At 38.9% G+C, this 19,235-nt stretch overlaps 1 protein-coding gene across 1 annotated transcript in view; it reads right to left on the bottom strand.

The window, feature by feature from the left end:
* tbl1xr1a (tbl1x receptor 1a) overlaps positions 1 to 14,259 on the bottom strand; it is a 68,811-nt gene extending 54,552 nt beyond the window's left edge. The window contains exon 1 of the mRNA XM_041791213.1: positions 13,949 to 14,259. The gene's annotated coding sequence lies outside the window, so the exon portion shown is untranslated. The remainder of the gene's footprint in view (positions 1 to 13,948) is intronic.
* Between the last annotated feature and the right edge of the window lie 4,976 nt (positions 14,260 to 19,235).

The following is a 19,235-nucleotide window of genomic DNA, read 5'->3' as shown; positions in this document are numbered from 1 at the left end:
GTATTGAGCCACTATTGTTTCAGTTTCAAGCATTTCAGTGATGAGTATCATGGTACCAAACTGGACATGAAGGTCATAATTTAGGTATCATGACTGTTCAGGATGAGTGTTTTTATTTTAACTTGTGTAATATGGATTCCCCACAAGCTCACTTAGCTTCAGCTTCATAACTCCTGTGCTCTTGTCACAGAAGAGTCAGTTCCCAAAAAAAGGCTCCTTAATCATCTTGAAGTGGTGCACTTCTGTAGAGGTGAATCAAGTGAAAAAAACAACTGCACAGTTTATCTGAAGGCTGTGGTAACTAAAATACAAAAACAGCTACTTTAATTATTAATGTCACACAGAGGCATGCAGCCGAGCAGGAGGAGACGAGTGAGATGCTTTCAGTGGCATCAAGAAAGCACCTGCTTAAAGTTTAAAAGCAACAGCAAATCAGTTAATTTACAAGTATGGTAAAATGGTTGTATCTCAATTAGGATCTTTGACTGAACAACTGCTTCAGTCCTAGCATACATGCACCTGGGAAAATCCATTAGTTAACATCAGTATGTCCGACTATGCGGTGCTAAGTGGCATCACGGCCACTTTCAGCTTATTAATACTGGACCCTTGATCTCCAAACATGTAAACAAGCAGCTAGCCAGTAATATGTTAATGATGGAAACATTAATTAAGACAGTACTACTTATATGACAGACAACGTGTTTCAAATGCATATTCAGGCGCTACAACCCCCTTTCTCCCCCTAAAGCAAACCTGTGATGGCATACTAAACTCATGTCTGAGCGTAAGATCACAGGAAAATGTTTTTATAAGTTTCTCTGTGTTCCTTTTTGCTGAGGTCAAACTGCTACTGGAAACACCAAATATCCTGATGTGGGCGCTCACAATAAAAGCACTCAGTAAAAAAACAACTACACACTTTTATTGTGAAGGGTTTGTTTGTGGTGCAATGTTCATTATTGATTTAATTTAGTTTACACTACTTCAGAGTGTACAGCTGTTTCTCTGACTGTGGATAATCCCACAGCCCGCTTGGTGGAAATGACCTACTTGAATCATCGTGGACTTAAAAGAAGCAAATCAACAGTTTAAAGTCACCTTTAAAATGTTGTTCAAAACGTTGTAATACGAGCTGCTGCAGCTTTCATTAAAGCCACAGACAGGCCAACAGAGATGCTGTAGTAAGCCAGCGCTTCACTTCATGCTGCTGTCAATACAGACATCAAACTTCAGGAGGAGAGAAAACACCATTTACCTTACTACCTAGCTACACATTTATCACACAGGCACAAATGGGTGATGTTTGGCTTCTTATCAGGCTGTTCTTTGGTGGTGAAGATGACTGGACTCAGGGTGACCTGTTTTCTGTCACATTATGCTCGCAGCTGCATGGCATTAGTCTCATGTGTGCAGCACAACACAATACAATAAAACAATTTCAAACTACATTATCCAGGTGTGTTGGCACAACTTTGAGAAGTCTGATTTGGAATGATTTCAGGTAGACTTACATTTACATGAATTTTAAAGTCCAGTTTTAGTCCAACTCATACAATTCTTTGACTTTTTATAAGTACGTATGAAAATCATACATTGGCTTTAGTTTGAAAGAGATTTAAGGCCCTGTTTACATGGCAGATGACAAAGTTTTGAAAACTAGAAAAGCACTCAGAGAGCATAGACCTCTGCCATTAGCCCTATCTCCCAACAGTGAAGAATCCTTTAAAAAATTCCTGGATGTGTCCCCATGTGCCCCCCACCACGGCATTCGCAGATTACTCCCTCCCCGGTGGGATGGAAACAGAGTGAGGAAAAGCATTGGCTTCGCTACGGGTGCCATCAGATGCACCCATGGTCTCACTGGATGACTGGAAGTCATGGCAGAGAGTGAATAGGTTATTCCTCTATTCCTCCCAGCATTGTGAGTATTCTTGCTACAATTCGCTGTCTTTCTCTCTGTTACGCTCCGACTCGTCTCCTCAACCGGACGTGTGTCTTTCAAACTCTATAAACTCCAAAACTTTGAATAGAAACACACCCAAAAACTGCTGCTGGGATTGAAGTTACTCATGTCTGCCATCTCCTGGTGTAAAGTGGTAACAGCACAGACCTATCTCCCAATAGTCCTTTAAAAAAATTCCTGACGGTAATCCGGATCACTCCCAAAATTTAATCAGTTCTTCCTTATGCCATTTCTGACATTTCCTGAAAACTTCATCAAAATCTGTCCACAACTTTTTGAGTTATGTTGCTAACAAACAAACTAACAAACGAAAAACCCCACCCGATCACATAACCTCCTTGGTGGAAGTAATAATGTCCATGCAGGACACGCCAAAAATGCGGTAGTATACATGCCAGGCCAGTAAGTGGCGGTATGATTTAGCAATGAACCAAAACACACGCATTTGTAAAGACACTTCCTTCCTCGGAGCATAAGTACTACAGTGTAAACATCAAAGATGGCAAGCACACGAACGATGGACAGACGAGGTGGAATTGTTGCTTTGACTGACCCTCAAGTATGTGCAAAACCCCTACTCACGCATGGCAATTGACTGCAACCAGTGTGCACATGCGTTTTTAGAAAGTTGCATTTTGCTTGTCTACATGGAGACAGAGGTTTTTTTGAAAACTTTCCACTCCAGAGAACATTTTTCTGTTTTCATCTGAAAACAGTGTCTTGTAAACAGAGCCTAAGTTTGAGTCAATTCTGTTAAGCTTACTCCAAAGCATTTTGTGATCTAGAGTATTGTCACGAATTGCCCAAGCAACATAATTTTGCTAATGTATGTTTACCCTAAATACATTTTTTTCAATTTTAAAAAACTGTTCCATTCAATTTGTGCTCAAGAAAAGTGACACAGTTATGTTTTGTAACAAAATGTTCATTAATCCTCTGTCACAAAAGACAGTAAATAATAACCAGTAAATCGCAAACATATCATAACAGACGTATCCCTTAAGGAAGTTCAGACAAACTAGCACCTCTCATTCAATGGTCAGCTAAAGCCTGGAACGGAAGCCACAGGGTCTCCCTCGGTCTCTGCAGCAGAGAAGCAAAGGGGCTGCAGGCCTGTAAACTTCAAAGCCTTGTGGGTAAAGAGGGGGAGGGGCGGCCCAGCACAGACACATTCTTCACAATGTTGAACTTGACCCCCAGGGTTGCCAAACACACCATGTGACTGCTGTCAACTGTGTGCATGTGAGCAGGCCTGAGTTTGTATGTTGTAAAGCTGTGAGAGAGAGATAAAAGGAGAGACCCTGTAGTATTAGACATTCTTTCAACATTTTGACCTCATGAATCTTCACAAATAATAAAACTGTTCTACATTCTCTGGGGAAAAATGCACAAAATACCTGTGTGCTTCTAAAAGGATAAAGGCTCAAAACAGAGAGCATATTATTCCTGCAAAAACTTTGACCACAGCGACAGCTTATTACACAGGGATGACCCAAAGTAGTCCATGTTTTGATTTTAGTATTGTCTGAGGAAGACATGTCTATGTTATTATGCATATGGAGCTTTCTTTGTTAAATATGCATCTTATCTGAGTTTCATCATGGCCGACACATAACCTCTTGTAGCTGTAGTCACTGTGTGCCATGAGCAAACAAACCAGTCACATTTTGCAAGACAGAGAGGAATCAAAATTGTACTCTTATCATATCATTTCATCTGCAGGCAGGTGTCTGCCTGGCATAGTAACTGCAATTGCCCATTTTGAAGCCAAACAAGCCTGAGTGTTCATAGAAACAAAACCATACACTAACTGTGTTTCCATCAAGCAGTCTGGCTCAGTTCAACTCAGTACGGTTTGCACTTATTCGCGTCTCCACTGTCAGAAGCTAGGAAAGGCGCGAAGATAACAGACTTGTACTGCCCTACTTTTTCTGCACTGTTCTGTTGAGGTACCAAGCAAACCTACTGAAGCTACACACACTGCTGGCAAACAACCCTGCCTGACTAGTAGGCTGTAGAAACGCAAGCAAGATGAGAGCTACCATACAGAACTGTGCTTAACCAAATGGGACTGCTAGGTAAAGATGCACCATTCAAGCAACCATTAAGGTAGCACTGCCACCATTCTACACTTCCTCATATTAAAGAATATGTTCTGTAGATAAGAGCATAGTCTCCTCTCTTGCATAAGAATGACTAATATGTGACTGTAGATGAAGAGCAAGTAAATAACCTTTATTAATCCCAGAGTGGAAATTTAGTTTGCACATGCCGTTCTTTTTTTTAAACATGCTACACACATGAAAGCTAGAGTTACACGCACATGCAGAAACACAATACTATGGAAATGCACTAATGGAGAGATGCAAGAGTGAGTGGCTGCACAAGAAGGATGCCAGAGAAGTAGGGGGTTCGGTGTCTTGCTCAAGGGAACTTGGCAGTGTTCAGAAAGTTAGCAGGTACTTCTGCAGCAGCCAGACCAATTCCATACTTTAGTCCTTACTAACTGGCAACCCCGTTGTCCCCAACCCAAGTCCCAGTAGACTGAGGTATTGCTGGCCAACGGATAACCACTATATGAAATAGATGAAAGCCTTCAGCTCCAGCTGCTTTAGCCAAAAGCCCTTTACATGCTGTGATCCCATAACAGCGCTTTAATGAACTTCTGCTGTTATTATGCATTTGTACTTCCTGACCAAGAGCGAGTACAAGTACTCTATCTCTCCATGTGACAATTTATTACGGCATACTTTTCATTCTCATCTATTTTTTTCTTCCTCATTTATGGTGATCATCCTTCCTCATTTATCACTAACCTGCAGACATTGCTCCAATGTTCACTACATACTCACATAATGAGAGGCTACCATCATTCTTTCAAATGTCGAGTACAGTGTCTGCAGTGTTTTAAGAGTACAAGTCAGCGCACATAGGCTTGTTATCTGCACTGGTACTCTATACTGGTATCAGTAACTGTGCATCCTTATTATAATACTGATGTCCCTGTGTTTGGTTTTACATTACGGTGGTGCAAAAAGGGACCAGGAAGTAAGGCACCATGACAGCTGTGAAAATATCATTGCATGCTTTTAAAGCTTGGCTGTCTTTAATGAAAGACACATTCTGATGATCCTGAAGCAGTTTAAGTTGAATTTAAGTCTAAAATGATTCCTAGGTACTTAACATCTTCAACCACATTAATGAACTCATTATTGATTTTTAATAACGATTCTTTTTCCATATGTTTGCATATTGAGAATGTTTATTAGTAAGACTCGAACCATTGTGATACAGAATGTAACAAATCATTTAATTGATTCTGGCTTTCCTTGCTGATCCAGCTGATGTGAATGTAACTGTGTCATCAGCATACAGCTAACAGTCAGACATATCTCAGGTAGGTCACTGATATACATGCAAAAAAGCAGCGGACCAAGAACTGACCCCTGGGGTATCCCTATGCTGTCAGAGTGGACGGTGGACTTTTGCCCATTAATTGGACACGTTGCTCCTTCCTACACCCAGGTATGAGTCAAGGGAGGATTTAAGAAGAACAAGATGACAGCTGCGACTCGAGTGTAATTTACTTGAACTCTAAGCCTGTAAACAACGGTGATCAGTGAAGAGATTAGCATGGATACAATAGAACAGGACATTTATTTCTTAAAAGAAGAGCAAAGAAGCATGCTAAAAACTTGTCTTGTTGGAAACTGTTCTCCCAACTTATAGGTGGCCCCACTGATTGTGAAAATACTAACGCCTGCCTGCAAAGCTCGCCTTTTGTAGGATGGTGAATGACTACTGTGTTATTTCTTTGTTGCTTAAGTTGGTGCATAATCAATGTGACAGACAGTACGTTTTGCTCAATCACCCACCCAGATTTTTTGGAAAGGTTCAGCCCTTCCCAAAAATCGTGTATGGGCTGTTGCCTAGATGTAGTGGATATCTGAAACAGTCTGCCTGCTATGTTAAGTCACAAGCTAATCTTGAACCTTTAATTCTTATTTCAAAAAAGGCTTTTTATGCAAATGATACATTGAGATCTGTTTCATAACTCAGAAGAAAGCCTACGCGGCATACAATCAGCTGATTTTGATCAAAAATGTGTCACAAAGCTGTGACATAACTTTCATTTCAGAGGTTTACTTTGTGTTGTTATTGCACTGCAATACAGCCGTGTGTTTATAATGTTTCCACTGCACCTCTCTCTCAAACATCACCACTACAGTACACAGAACCGTATATCTTCTATCAGTTCATTTAATTCACTCAAGCATGTAAATGACTGCTCCATATTTGTGCTTCTCTTCATCTCTCATCAGGCTATTACCTAACTGAGGGAGACATTTTCACTCACTGCACTTCTTTGTCCATTTTGTCTCTCTCCCTTTTCAATTCACAACACTGACAAGCACCAGTTACATAACTGTACTACTCCAGCACTCTTCCTCTGTGATTTAATAAGGCCAACTAATCAATGTGTCCTGTGTACGTAACATGACTCAGCTGCCTGCTCTGAAAATAACCAGATTCTTGTGTCCTGTTCTCAACGTTTACTCTGAGAAAGCAACACCAAGAACTCAGCTGGTCCCAACTGTATTAGTGACTCTTCTGGTCATAGCTTAGATATTAAACAGCTGATTTAAATGCATGCTTTATTCTCACTCTACATTACTAAGATGTACAAATGAATAGTCTATACAAGAGAAGAGATGCCACAGGTTTCTCTCAACACCCCTTTTCAAATTCTGGAGTCAGGGTTACAAAAGCCAAGGTCAGACAGCACGTTTACACACAGCTGTTGCTCAATCTGATGGGGTTTCAGGACCCACCAGCCCCAAAATGTATTGTTTTAACCTCTAGTAGTGTGTCATAGTGTAAAACAATCAAGTTTACATCTGGGATGTCACACGGTCTCCTGATAGAAAGTCTAGCATGTTTGATTTTACAGACCAATGACAGCGCAGAGCACTCTGATAGGCCTGGGCAATATGGCCTAAATATATCATGATTTTATTTTTGTTGCCCTTTGCCATAATGATACCACTGTGCTGTATTACAAAAAAACAAAAAAATGCATTTAATTGTATTTCCAGGTGTTACAGCGCACCTTCTCCACCTAAAACAAACATGTGATGTCGAGTCATCTCTGAGCATAAGATCATAGAAAAATGTTTTTATAAATCAAGTTTTGTTCCTCTATGCTGAGGTGTGAAAAGCTGCAACTAAAAACACCATATTCCCTAATGAGGGCCATCACAATATAAGAACTTGGGGAAAGCCAGAACTACAAAATTTGATTGTGAAGGATTTGTCAATTCTTACTGACTTAATTTAGCTTTAGCAGCACCACCAGCAAAATCACATTACTTCAGAGTTTACAGCTGTTTTATGGACCGTATTTATCACCACAACCCAGATCATCATGGCCTTAAAAGAAGCAAATCATCAGTTTAAACACACCTTTAAAAGTTTGTTTAAGCCATTGTAATACAAGTCGCTGCAGCACTGCTGAGCTTGAGCCCAGTCTGTTTTAAAGCCACAGACAGGCAAAAGGAGATGCTTGCTTCATGTTGCTATTATTACAGACATCAAACTTTGGGAGGAGAAAGCACACCATTTACCTTAATACTGAATCACACCGGCACAAAGGAGTGACGTTTGGCTTGGTATCAGGCTGCTCTTTAGTGTCAGAAGCAGATACCAATAATCGGCTAAATGCCAAGTATCAGCCTCAATAATTGGTGATAATCAGTCAACCACTGGCAAAAATCCACACCATGGTAGAAATTTTACTGGTGACTGTACTGATACCAGTTTACCGCCCACCATTACACTCTGCATGTGCAAAAGTTAATGGTGAAGTGAAAGAAGAGTGAAGATGGCACTACAAGACTGAACTATGAGGAAAAGTCTGTCAAGTTCTGACATAGCATCAGTACAAGGGATGTGCATGGTTAGCTGGCTAAACAGTTAAATTTGCATATCATATCTGCCTGTGCAACAGCTACGACTCATTTAAACTCAATATCTATCATTTATTAGAGATGCAATCCTGAAACCCTGGTCAAATGCTCTTTTGAAACTGAGCCTTTAACCACTTGTAGCCACTGTAGCGTCAGTTAATGGCTGCTGCCTTCCTGTCAAAGCTTTCCCCCAGTTCCTGTTGACGTAAACATCGTAGCATCTAGTAAGAACACCACAGTACCGCAGTATTTTGATCTGGAAAATGGAAATAGAGTTGTGAGTAAGCTGTTGAGTAGTAATACTGCTGTATAACTACTCAACTGAAGTTATGAGTAACCAAACTAAGCACAACATTAATTAACAAAGAGGAATGAGGGCCGGTGAAGCTAGCTGCTAACTTTAGCCACACTCCTTAACACACTAGGCTCACATCATACACCCATGGACACAACAACCCTGTGATGAGTTAGAGTGTTTTTGAGCATTTTTCCCAAATTAGATGAATCAGTTAGATACAACTGATAGGGAAATAGACGCAAGGGAACATCCTTAATCATTACCTTTATGTTATGTCACTGTGAAATGACATATGACTGGAATTCCCACCCTGTGAGTGATTAGCATTACCATTCATAGCAAGATAGAGTATCATTCATCATTACATTTGGATAGAAAAAAAGCTATATTACTGTAAATTTAGTATCTTTTTGTTTTCATCACATTGGTCATGATAAATGGTCAAAAGCTACCATATAATCTGTCATGATTGTTGCTAAAATTACAGCACAAATTGATGACTCTGTGATCACCTAATCTGACACACTGACCATCGTAACAGACAAGCATATTTGGCAGTTTGACCTTGGCATAACTTAGCATGCACTAAAGGCTCAATCTGAAGATGCTCAACAAGCACGTTGATGGAGAAAATGCGGCCATAGCCATTAGCTGTCAAAAACCAATCAACCTTATCAGCTACAAAGCTTTAAAAATGTACAAGAAGTTAATTACAGCCATTCAGAGCCTCAAACTATTCTTGAGCTTATCTTTAAAGGACTTAAAGCACAGCTCAAAAACACATGTGACCCTAACTGAGGTAAAATTAAGGATGTCATTGAAGTTGCTAAGCTCTCTACAACTGGCTCATTGCAGTAATCCATCCACATATTGAAGCAGCATGAAAGAATAAGCTTAGACATGATAAAGGCATTGTTTTTTACTTAAACTGCAGCTGTTTCTCAACCTTTGGTTAACACTAGAGCAGCTAATATCCAAGACAATCAGATCAATGACGAGTCATGTTTTGAATTTAAGAACACAATTTCCAGTCACTTTAGAAACAGGAGGAGCTTGGCATCTCTATAATCACCACAATATGTTTGTGAATGTTCTATGTATGGAAATTACCAGTATTCTGATGTCAGCCAATGACAGAGCAGACCTGGGGACGCTGGCTTGGAGAGTTGTTTTGTTTTCTCCTGCTAGCCTGTCATTTCAAGAGCAGAAAAGAGAAGAAACCACCGTAGAACTTTTTTTGCCAGAAAATGAACTACATCTGCTCTTTGACCCATGTGTAAATGTACAAAATGTTACAAACATCTCATGAGGGAAGAAAGAAGCTCAGAATTTAATCAACATGTCTCTGATGCTATAAAATAAATGAAAACAGAATATTAACAAAATAAAGCAAGATTGGAAAAGATTGGAAAAGACACTTAAAAACAGCCTTGTCAAACATGCACATAGCTCTCAATAATTGACTGAAATTTGCACCTTGAGTACACATGCAAACACAAATGGTTGACTTTTTTATTTTATTTTTTAGCTTTTTGCGACCAGAATTACGTGGTGCCCCAACACAACCCAGTTCCATATCACCAGCCCTTATCAGAGTCAGACATATTTTCATAGGGAATATGGTCTTCCAAAGGAAAATTCTGGAGGAATTTGACATCTCTAACTACAGATATGTGTTGGTGTCATATTTTCGTGTATGATAAAATAATTTCCTCACCAACACAATCATGAGGACTTCTAAAGTTGTGTGTAGAAGTGTTTGGTTGAACCAGTTTGCACACAACATATGCATGAGTACGGGGTAAACAAATGACTACCATCATCACCTCATTTTAAACAATGAAAAACCCTGTTTCCAGACTTCTTCTAGCCTGACATGCCAGATAGACTGTTCAATCTATCCATCGCATTGATATATTTCACATTAATCTAGGAAAGCTCCCATAGAAAGTGTGAACATTGGACAAACCGTAACATTCATTATGGGCCAATCAGAGTGACAAGACAAAATGAGGTTGTACGCTCCCTAACAGACTGGCAGGAAAAAGCTGCTGTAGCATATGAACAGTTCATGATGATGTGGATAAAACTCATTCTGAGGCTGGTCGAAAAATATCTTCGCCAAAAGAACCTTTCAATGTAACTCTTTGCTCTTGTTTTAATAAAGAAATACAGCACAATTCTAATAAAAATACATTTTTCTACAGTTGGGCTCTGTGCTCATTTTAATGTAGAGATGTGGTCCACTTCTATTAAAATTGCCGCTACACAGTTGCTACATCCAGGCTGATAGGGATGAGTATCCAAAACTGGTACCAACATGGTACCGTTACCAAAACATCCATATCTACGAGGCCAAATTACAATACAGATATCAATACTTTATTTTATTCTGTGCTACCCAATGAAAGGCAAGAAATATGTTATGGAATCTGTGCGTTTTGTGTGTTAAAATACATCGGTTTCCATTTCTTATCCCATGTTTGATTGTCATCATTTAAAGATATTTCTTCAAACCATTTATGAGATAGGTTTTATTCTCCCACCAATTTTCAACACACGTTTTTCCTCTCAAAAGTATCGATTCAGGCAGCAGTATCGGAAAAAAAGAAAAAAAAATATTCCCAACCCTAAAAGCTACCCACTAGACTAGCAGATGTGAATGAGCTAGTGTAGAGGCTACTAAATTCATGTCTGAGTTGTTTCCAGTACAACTAAACACCGCCATAGCTATCGCCTCATTCTCCTCAAATGCCACTGATTGGTTCAGACAGCTTTTGGTTTGGGACAAACGTTGGGGATTGGAGCTTTGCAAGATGGATTTGCCTGATGACAGACATGGAGTCTGGAAGGTTATCTTTCTTTAGCCATCCTCTTTGTAAACTATGCATTAACCCTTAGAATCCCAAGCCAGTTGTTGCTGGTTTTGGTCTGCATGTATATTTTATGCAAAAATGCATAAAATCTGAATCTCAACCCTTTTAAGTGCAATCAAGTTATTGAAGAGAAGCGAATCTCATGGAACTTTATACAAGTCACATTAGATCATAAATGAACAAGTAATTTCACCTCTGCTTTTAGTTCCTATAGGCTTTGTCCATAAGGAGAAAATAAATAACACCTTGCTAACAAACACACAACAGAAACTATCACTATTATTTATCTCAGTAAAACCGATTCACATGTGCACGACTCCCTTTATAGGAGTGCAAACATCCTTGTCTCTTGTTGATGTTTGGCTGGCCCTGATTGGTCGTTACCCCCCAGAAAACAAAGGCAGTTGGAGCATTGTAATATACAAAAAGACTAATGAAAGTTATAGTCTTTTACATCAGATGTCAAAATAGGGGTCTGGTAGCATCACTGCTAAGCTTTATGTGCAAAAAAAATTGTCATGTTATCATTGATTTAGCTAATTGGATTTGTAGTATAAAAGCTCAGAATAAATACTACGCTTTGTACCTGGATTTAAAATGTCATGGAAGGGACATAAATGCCAGAAGCCAGCCATAGATAAGCAAAAGGCAACCTTCCAAATACAGTTTTCCCCATGGATAACTGTCTTGTAGTTCCTGACATACTGTAAACAAAGCATGTGCTAAAACTGGATCGTTCGCAATCCAACAGGGTGCAGAGGGTTGTCAGGATTAAATGACGTGCGAGCGCAGCAGGTAACCTTAACAAAAAATTCACAGCATTTATATCATCTAATTGCTCACTCGGTCCAATCATTGAGCATAAAATCAAGCCAGTTCAGATGAGTCTTCTCTCACCAGCATGTTCTCTTACCATCTTTTGTTTCTGTAATCAATACATCCACTAACAAATCATCTCATTCACAGCTGTACACAACTACTGAAAAGTCAAATCCCTCTTCTGAAGAATTTTTGCCATCACTAGCCTCCATTTTTCAGGGTTTAAGTGTTAGGTAAAAGTCTGTCTTACATATTCCAAAAGCAGACTAAAGCCACTGCTTGTTATATGTTCACTTTCAACAAACATCTCATCCTGATGACATGAAAATATTTTGTTAGCATATTAAAACTACATGTAACATACCTCGGGATCCATAAATAGCTCTCATTTCCTACTACTGCAGGAATTCTTGCTTTGCATTCACTTTTAATCTCATTACAGAAGCAAAAACAACAACCAATACATGTGTTGTTCCACCACATTTGACACAAGTTGTTTCTGAATGCACCACAAACACTGACAGCCAGCTGACATACACATATGTTGTGCATCTGTGTGAGAGGAAATAGCTGGACAGATGTCAGTGATCCATATCAAAGAAAATACAATAGAATAATCTTGGCATAAGGTCAGGAATGCAAATATAAGCAAGGTATCAGAGCCAAACCACTCTACTGCCAAGTTATTAGGGCCACCTACAGTCAGATATACTGCGATAAATAAAAGCCACACTTTTATATTATACCTTACATCACCAAATATCAAGGATGGTCTGTAGTTTTGTTCTGTTTCTAAAACAATCAACAATAGATTACATAAAAGGACCTCCTTGCTTTTCATAAGCAGCTGTGGTTTATGTGTAATAATGCACTCCGAGACATTCCAGTGTATTAAATAATGGATTCAGCACCTTTACTTTACCAGGACACCTTTAAATATTTACATAATATAATCTGTGACATAAATCATAACACAACCAGAGACCAATGTGGGTACAACAATAGTGGAAGACATGGTGTGTATTTGGTTTAAATAAATCTCACTTCATGCCTAAAAATACAGTAACCTAATTAGCCCATGAATCCTGACTCTGGCTAACCAGATTCAGAGCATTTCCCTTATCTGGGGCTGGTACATTGTGTCATTGAGTTGAGCTCCACAAGGTTGGCAAGTGGCCCTCTTGGGTGTGTGGGTGTGTGTCACCCTTCCCCCACGGCCCATGGCTTTAGAGTAACCAGCTGCAGAGCACTCTAGCAAGCTTTGAATAAGACTGGCACAGAGGTATTAAGATATTATATAATATTGGAACATACACTTGGGGACATTTACAAATCTCCTTGTTGGTGACAATCAAAGTTAAACTATAACATTATCCTCAGCTGTGGGACTACATACTGGTCTTGAAAGGGCAACAACCACAACAGGTTACCTCAACTATAAAACAAAATGCTTGAATTGACCTAAATAAATGCTGTTTAAAAATTTATTTAACTAGTTTTAGTATTTTTAGCAATATTAGCTAAATTTAACTCTTAACAATAAGTCCAAACCGTTTCAAAGTGTATTCAAATGTCAAGCAAGATGTGAAAGATTCTTAATCTGTAATTCAACAAGTTTCTAAATTACCTAAAATAAATAAATAATAATGTAAAAAGTTGGACAGCTAAGTAAAAAAAATAATGTAAAAGTAGAAGCATGAAATACAAAAATAATACACGACAAAAAGCATGGTTTAGATTTAAAATAACAAAAGTAGCATAATTCACAGCTAGCAGGAGTTGCAGGAAGGAAGGGCGCGCTCACAAACACAAACCAACCACGAGAACACATGCACGATGCGCGCGCGCCTACTCACGCGCTGACGCTGCCCATCCCCCACACTCGACAGAAAATATAAAAATAAACGATCAAAACAGCGCAATAACCCATCCAAACCTCGTATATACATTCATATGTGCTCTCTCTACCCGCGGGTATAATTTATAACGGTAATAGTAGCGTAAAAAGATAATAAACACTCACCAAAAGCTCCAAATCACACAAGGGGGGTGCCTTCTCCTCTGTGCTCCTAATATGGAATCTCCTCCTCCTCCACCACCGTTGTTTTCTAGCTCTAATTAAACCTCGAAAAAGCGTTATAACGGCCCAGAGACCCGGCCATCCGGTGCTTGGAATCCCCAATGACCGATGTGTTTTGGATACACGGGCATATATGATGATAAATCCCCTTAAAAATGAGCTGGATGGACAGTTGGGTCTAGATTGTAGGTTTGCTCGCTAGTAGAGAAAAGAGCCAAACGGTTCAGTAGCAGCCAACGGCTTCAGACTGAAACACAGAGCAGCTGACCTGCCAGGCGAAAATGAGGTAGGCCTGAGCTCCTCGCTGCAGGAAGCACACTCCAGTCACATAAACATCAAAATCGGTGTCGCAGTGTAGAAAAGGATGTTGTTGTCAGGCTGGGGTTGACGCTTAGTCTAAAAAATATTTTTAACATATCAGGTTAAATAAATCATAACAAAATATTAAAATAAAACCCACAATATTTTTTGTAGGCTAATCAATTTTATGGTGGATGAAGATTGGAGGGTTTAATGCTAAAAGAAATGTAAGCATTTTTTAATATTATTTTCAGTGTTACAACTGAAAGAAGCAATAAGGCTACGATTTATATATTTGATTTATCATCTATTTATGTAATAAAAGGCATTTGGCAGCTGAACCTTATCATAAAATACTTCACCCCTCCCCCACCCAAATCTGTCAGTGATTTTTACAGCCATTTTACAGAAGTAAAACTGCTTTTCAGGCAAAATCTAGTCACAGTTTATGCAACTGTGCTTACAACCAATCAGTGGAGGATCCAATAGTTTGCCATGATGGCTCCTAAAATCTTACTAGCCACCCAAGTGTTCACCCCAAAAGCTTTAATAATGGTTGGTTAATGGCCTTGTCTGAGGCTGAATTTATGTTAGATTCAACTATAATTTTCAGGCTGTGTTATAACAGACTCCTGTAAGCCTCTTTTCCGTTTTAGTCAGTAGTCATTCATTTTATTTATTTCACAGGGATGGAGCACATTAATAATGAAAGTATAAAAGACAAATTTATTCATGCAAGAGATAGCAAAACTGCTCATTTACATCCATGGTCCCTTGACAAGTAAAAAGACAATACAACAATACTTACTATGTACAAACACCAGATGAAAACATAAATGTAACCTCTGCTGAACGAAATGCTATTTTAAGGAGTATTTTCCACATCGACGTGTTGCAAATATGAGTCATGCACTTCAAGTTGTATAAACAATGAGGTTTACAGCAGGTCTAAATGCAATGCATGCATACGTAAACATGCATTGCCCCAAAACAGAATGATATAAATACACTGTGCATCGCAAGTACATTTAAGTAGTCTAGCTGGACTACTGCCCTTGTCCCAGCATACAGTGTCTATAAAAAGCATTCACTCCCTTGGATGTATTACCCTTTTATTGATTTTATAAATCATCATGGTCAGAATAATTTGGCATTTTTTATTACAAAAAAAAACCTCTAACGTCAAAGTGAAAAACAGATTTCTACTAAGTAGAATTAGATGAAAATATGAAATGTAAAAGAAGTGATTGCATAAATATTCACACCCTTCAAATCAGTATTTAGTAGATGCACCTTTGGCTGCAATCACAGCACTGAGTCTGTGTGGACAGGTCTCCATCAGGCTTGCACATCTGGACACTGCAATTTTACTCCATTCTTCTTTGCAAAAACAAGGAACAAATTCTCTATTGGACTGAGGTCTGAACTTTGACTCGGCTACTCCAGAACATTCACCTTGTTGTCTTTACACCATTTCTGTGTAGCTTTTGCTGTATTCTTTGCATCATTTTCTTGCTAGAAAATAGATCTCCCAAGCCTTAGTTCTCTTGCAGACTGGATAAGATTTTCCTCTGGGATTTTACTTTATTTTGCTCTATTTTACGCTCTACCTTCAAGGGCCTGCTGCCAAGAAGCGTCCCCACAGCATGATCTTGCACCACCGGGCTTCACTGTGGGGATTCTGTGTTTGTGGTGATCTGCAGTGTTCCACTAAACAGAGAGTCTTGTCTGATGGCCAAAAAGCACATCAGACCAAAGAAGACCATGGAGTCTTGTTGAGATTTGAGTTGATTTTTCTTCAACAGTGTCTTTCTCTTTGCCACTGTCCCATAAAGCTTTGACGAACTGGGGTGACTGGTTGATGATTATTATTGTTATCTTGTCTTTATGACCCCATTTAGACAACACATAACAACCCAATATATAATACAAATGAGGTAAAGATTATTTTTGTCCCTAACAGAACATTTCCAGTGCAGATAAAGGCAGGATTTCACCTTGTCAAATGTCATGCAGGCTTGGAAAAAGGGCAAAACCTAAGCTTTGGATACTGTAGTCTCTTGGTTTTAGTCATATAGTTTTTATTCAAACGGGAAGTGCCAATAAAGAATGATCTTGAATGACCAGTTTGATCAAAATAAGAAGAGTCCACTTCAAGGTGTAGGATTAACAACCTCAAAATTGGTCCAAAAAGCATCTTACAATATTACAAACTGCCTAAAACCATTTTACCCGCCTACACAGATGAAAAGTGGCCAAATTGGCTGGAAAATTAAACCATTTTAAAAAAAAACAAAACAAAAAGGGAATTTAATCACCCAACCAGAGCACAGTTTATTTATCCCAGCATGATTATATTCCACTGTAATGGTATCACTTTTTTCTTAATGGTTTTATTTAACTCTGTGCTTTTAAAGTGGCAGCCTCTGATGCTGGGGAAGACCTAGGTCAAACAAAGGTCAGAGGTGGTGCAAACATGGAGGCTTTTTTCTGCAGAGGAAAGTTCTCAAGCAGAAAGCATTACATGAGCAGAGCAACCAGATGCATACAGATGTGCACACTGCAGACATAAACAATGAAAAATAATCAATGCATGCAGGTTTGCATACTCTGCAAGCTACACTGATCAGCATGCACACTCACACAACACAACAAAGATAGGGTCCAGCAGAGACAAACAGAAGCACACAGCCTTGGGCTAGAGTGTAGTGAGGATTGAGCTTTAGCGTGGCTGTGATAGGAGAGTGGAGGATGGGTAATGACTTTTATACAGGGGGCACTCAGTGCATTTCCTCTGCTTGTATTTTCACTTGCCTGGGGAGGTTTGCTGTGAAATAGAGTTCCTAGTATTTTGATTGTTACAGTTGTTTTACATTTTTCTCATTGGAACACTTTTTTTCACCTGCTTTTGTTTTGTTTTGGAAACGAATGATGCCATGCCAGCAGAGGTAAGTGGCTGTGATGTGTCTGAGGCCCATCACTGCTGAATGAACGAAAAGAGAAACAGTGATGTAGACTCAGCTCCGGTGTGGCAAATTGTCAAGTGGAGCCCCTCAGGGGGAAGCAGACCACTGTCAGGGTAATGACTTTCTGGGAATCCACTCTCTGGGATTTCACTCTGCAGCAAAAACACCACCACTGCTACCTCTAATAAGTTTACCTTGATAATGTATCTCAGGAAAATATAACATTAATGCTATAGAACTGAACATTTACAACTCTTTGGCTACTCTGCATACAACATAAAATAATTGATTGCAATAATAAGTAATGTGTATTATTTTGAGTCCACTCGATGTAGTTAACACACACTTATTTGGCTCTATGGTTGGTCTATTGCCCACCAAGTAGCGAGTTCTGACTGGTAGGGCTACTTCAAGTCAAACAAACTATGACCCAGGCCAAGTCTTTTCAGTGCATCACAGGAAAATTTTGACCTTCATTTTTAATTTTTACATGGTTATAATGAAGCATGGTTGAAAAAATTAAGCTAATCGTAATGCTTGCAAAAGCACTGCAACCACACATGAAGCCCATTTTAAAATGCCAATTTTTAAGGTCTTTTTGCCAGAAGAGTTATTGCTTAATGGGCACACACTTTACAGGGGGTTTAAAGCTCATCTTTTTTGATTTTAAAGAGGATATCAAGTTAAGTATGATAAGTTTAGGCAGGAAAATGTCGAAAAGCAGTTTAAGAGTTGCAAAAAAATGGTTTGAAAGTGGCAAACATGGAATAACACTGGCAAAATTTGGATAATAAAGGCAAATGGGGCAAAAATGTCCAGAAAAATGGTGAAAAGTAGTTAGGTAGCAGTAGTAGTTGCATTAGCCTCCAGTAAATTCAGATAGCATTGCTGTTTAAGAAAGGCTTGTTGGTTGTACTAGCCAGGAAGCTAGGCTATACAGCGTAAAAGATGGGTACAGTTTCTATGCTGAATTTTGCAAGTTTTTGATAAAAATGGACCAAAAAGCATTGTTAGCCCAAACCTACGCACTATCACAAATATGTGAAGCATTTTATTTTATACCCAGGAAGCCTCTGTGTTTTTGTCACTATTTTGCAATGCAAGTGCTCTGAACCACTAACCAAAGTCTGCATTGCAGCACAGTGACACAAACACAGAGGCTCTCTGGGTAAAAAATAAAACACTTCAAAAGTTATTACTAGTGTGTACATTTCAGCTAACATTGTTTTGTGGCACATTTTTACCAAAAACTCGTTAAATTCCATGGAAAAACTGTACCCATCTGTAATGCCTTAAAGCCTAGCTTCCTGGCTGGTACAACCAGCGAGTCTCTCTTAAAGGATCAATGCTCACTGAAATCACTGGAGGCTAATGCCACTACTACTGCTACATGCCTCATATGACCCAACTTCAAAAATACTGAAATATCCCTTTAAGAGATTTTAAAGTTATTCTTGTGCACCTTGTTGTATCTTTGCTTTCATTCTTTCACAAAGGCCTAGCTAACAAAAAAATCACATCAATGAATCATGAATAAAAGTCAAATTAAATGGTCTGTTCAGTTGTTTCTAATGACTCAGTGAGAGGAGATTTTGCCTAATCTAATAAGCCAGTGAGGGCTGGGACTTACAAAGGGTCAGTTTGTTATAAATTCTGAGTCACTTAACTCTATTAAATTACTTCTTAAGGCATGTTTTTTCAGTGAGCCTTTCTTGATTTTATTTTTCACTTGAATGTTACTTTTTACAATTTCTGTTAGCATTTGTTCTTAACTGGTCCAGCCTTGGGATCCACCACATGTTCTCTAATGGCAAATTGTGGCTCAAATTTCTGAGATTTGTCCATCAGTCGGATTTATTTTTAAAAAATGTTGCTGTTTGAACCCCAGATAAAAATGTTACGGAACAAATTTAAAGATTTCAAGATTTACAGCAGCAAAAGCATGCCATTAGAGAAAACAGAAC

The sequence above is a fragment of the Cheilinus undulatus genome, linkage group 7 (genome assembly GCF_018320785.1).
Source record: "Cheilinus undulatus linkage group 7, ASM1832078v1, whole genome shotgun sequence".
Taxonomy (NCBI): domain Eukaryota; kingdom Metazoa; phylum Chordata; class Actinopteri; order Labriformes; family Labridae; genus Cheilinus; species Cheilinus undulatus.
The sequence above is the reverse complement of the archived record's forward strand: the minus strand, read 5'-3'. Positions and strand labels throughout refer to the sequence as shown.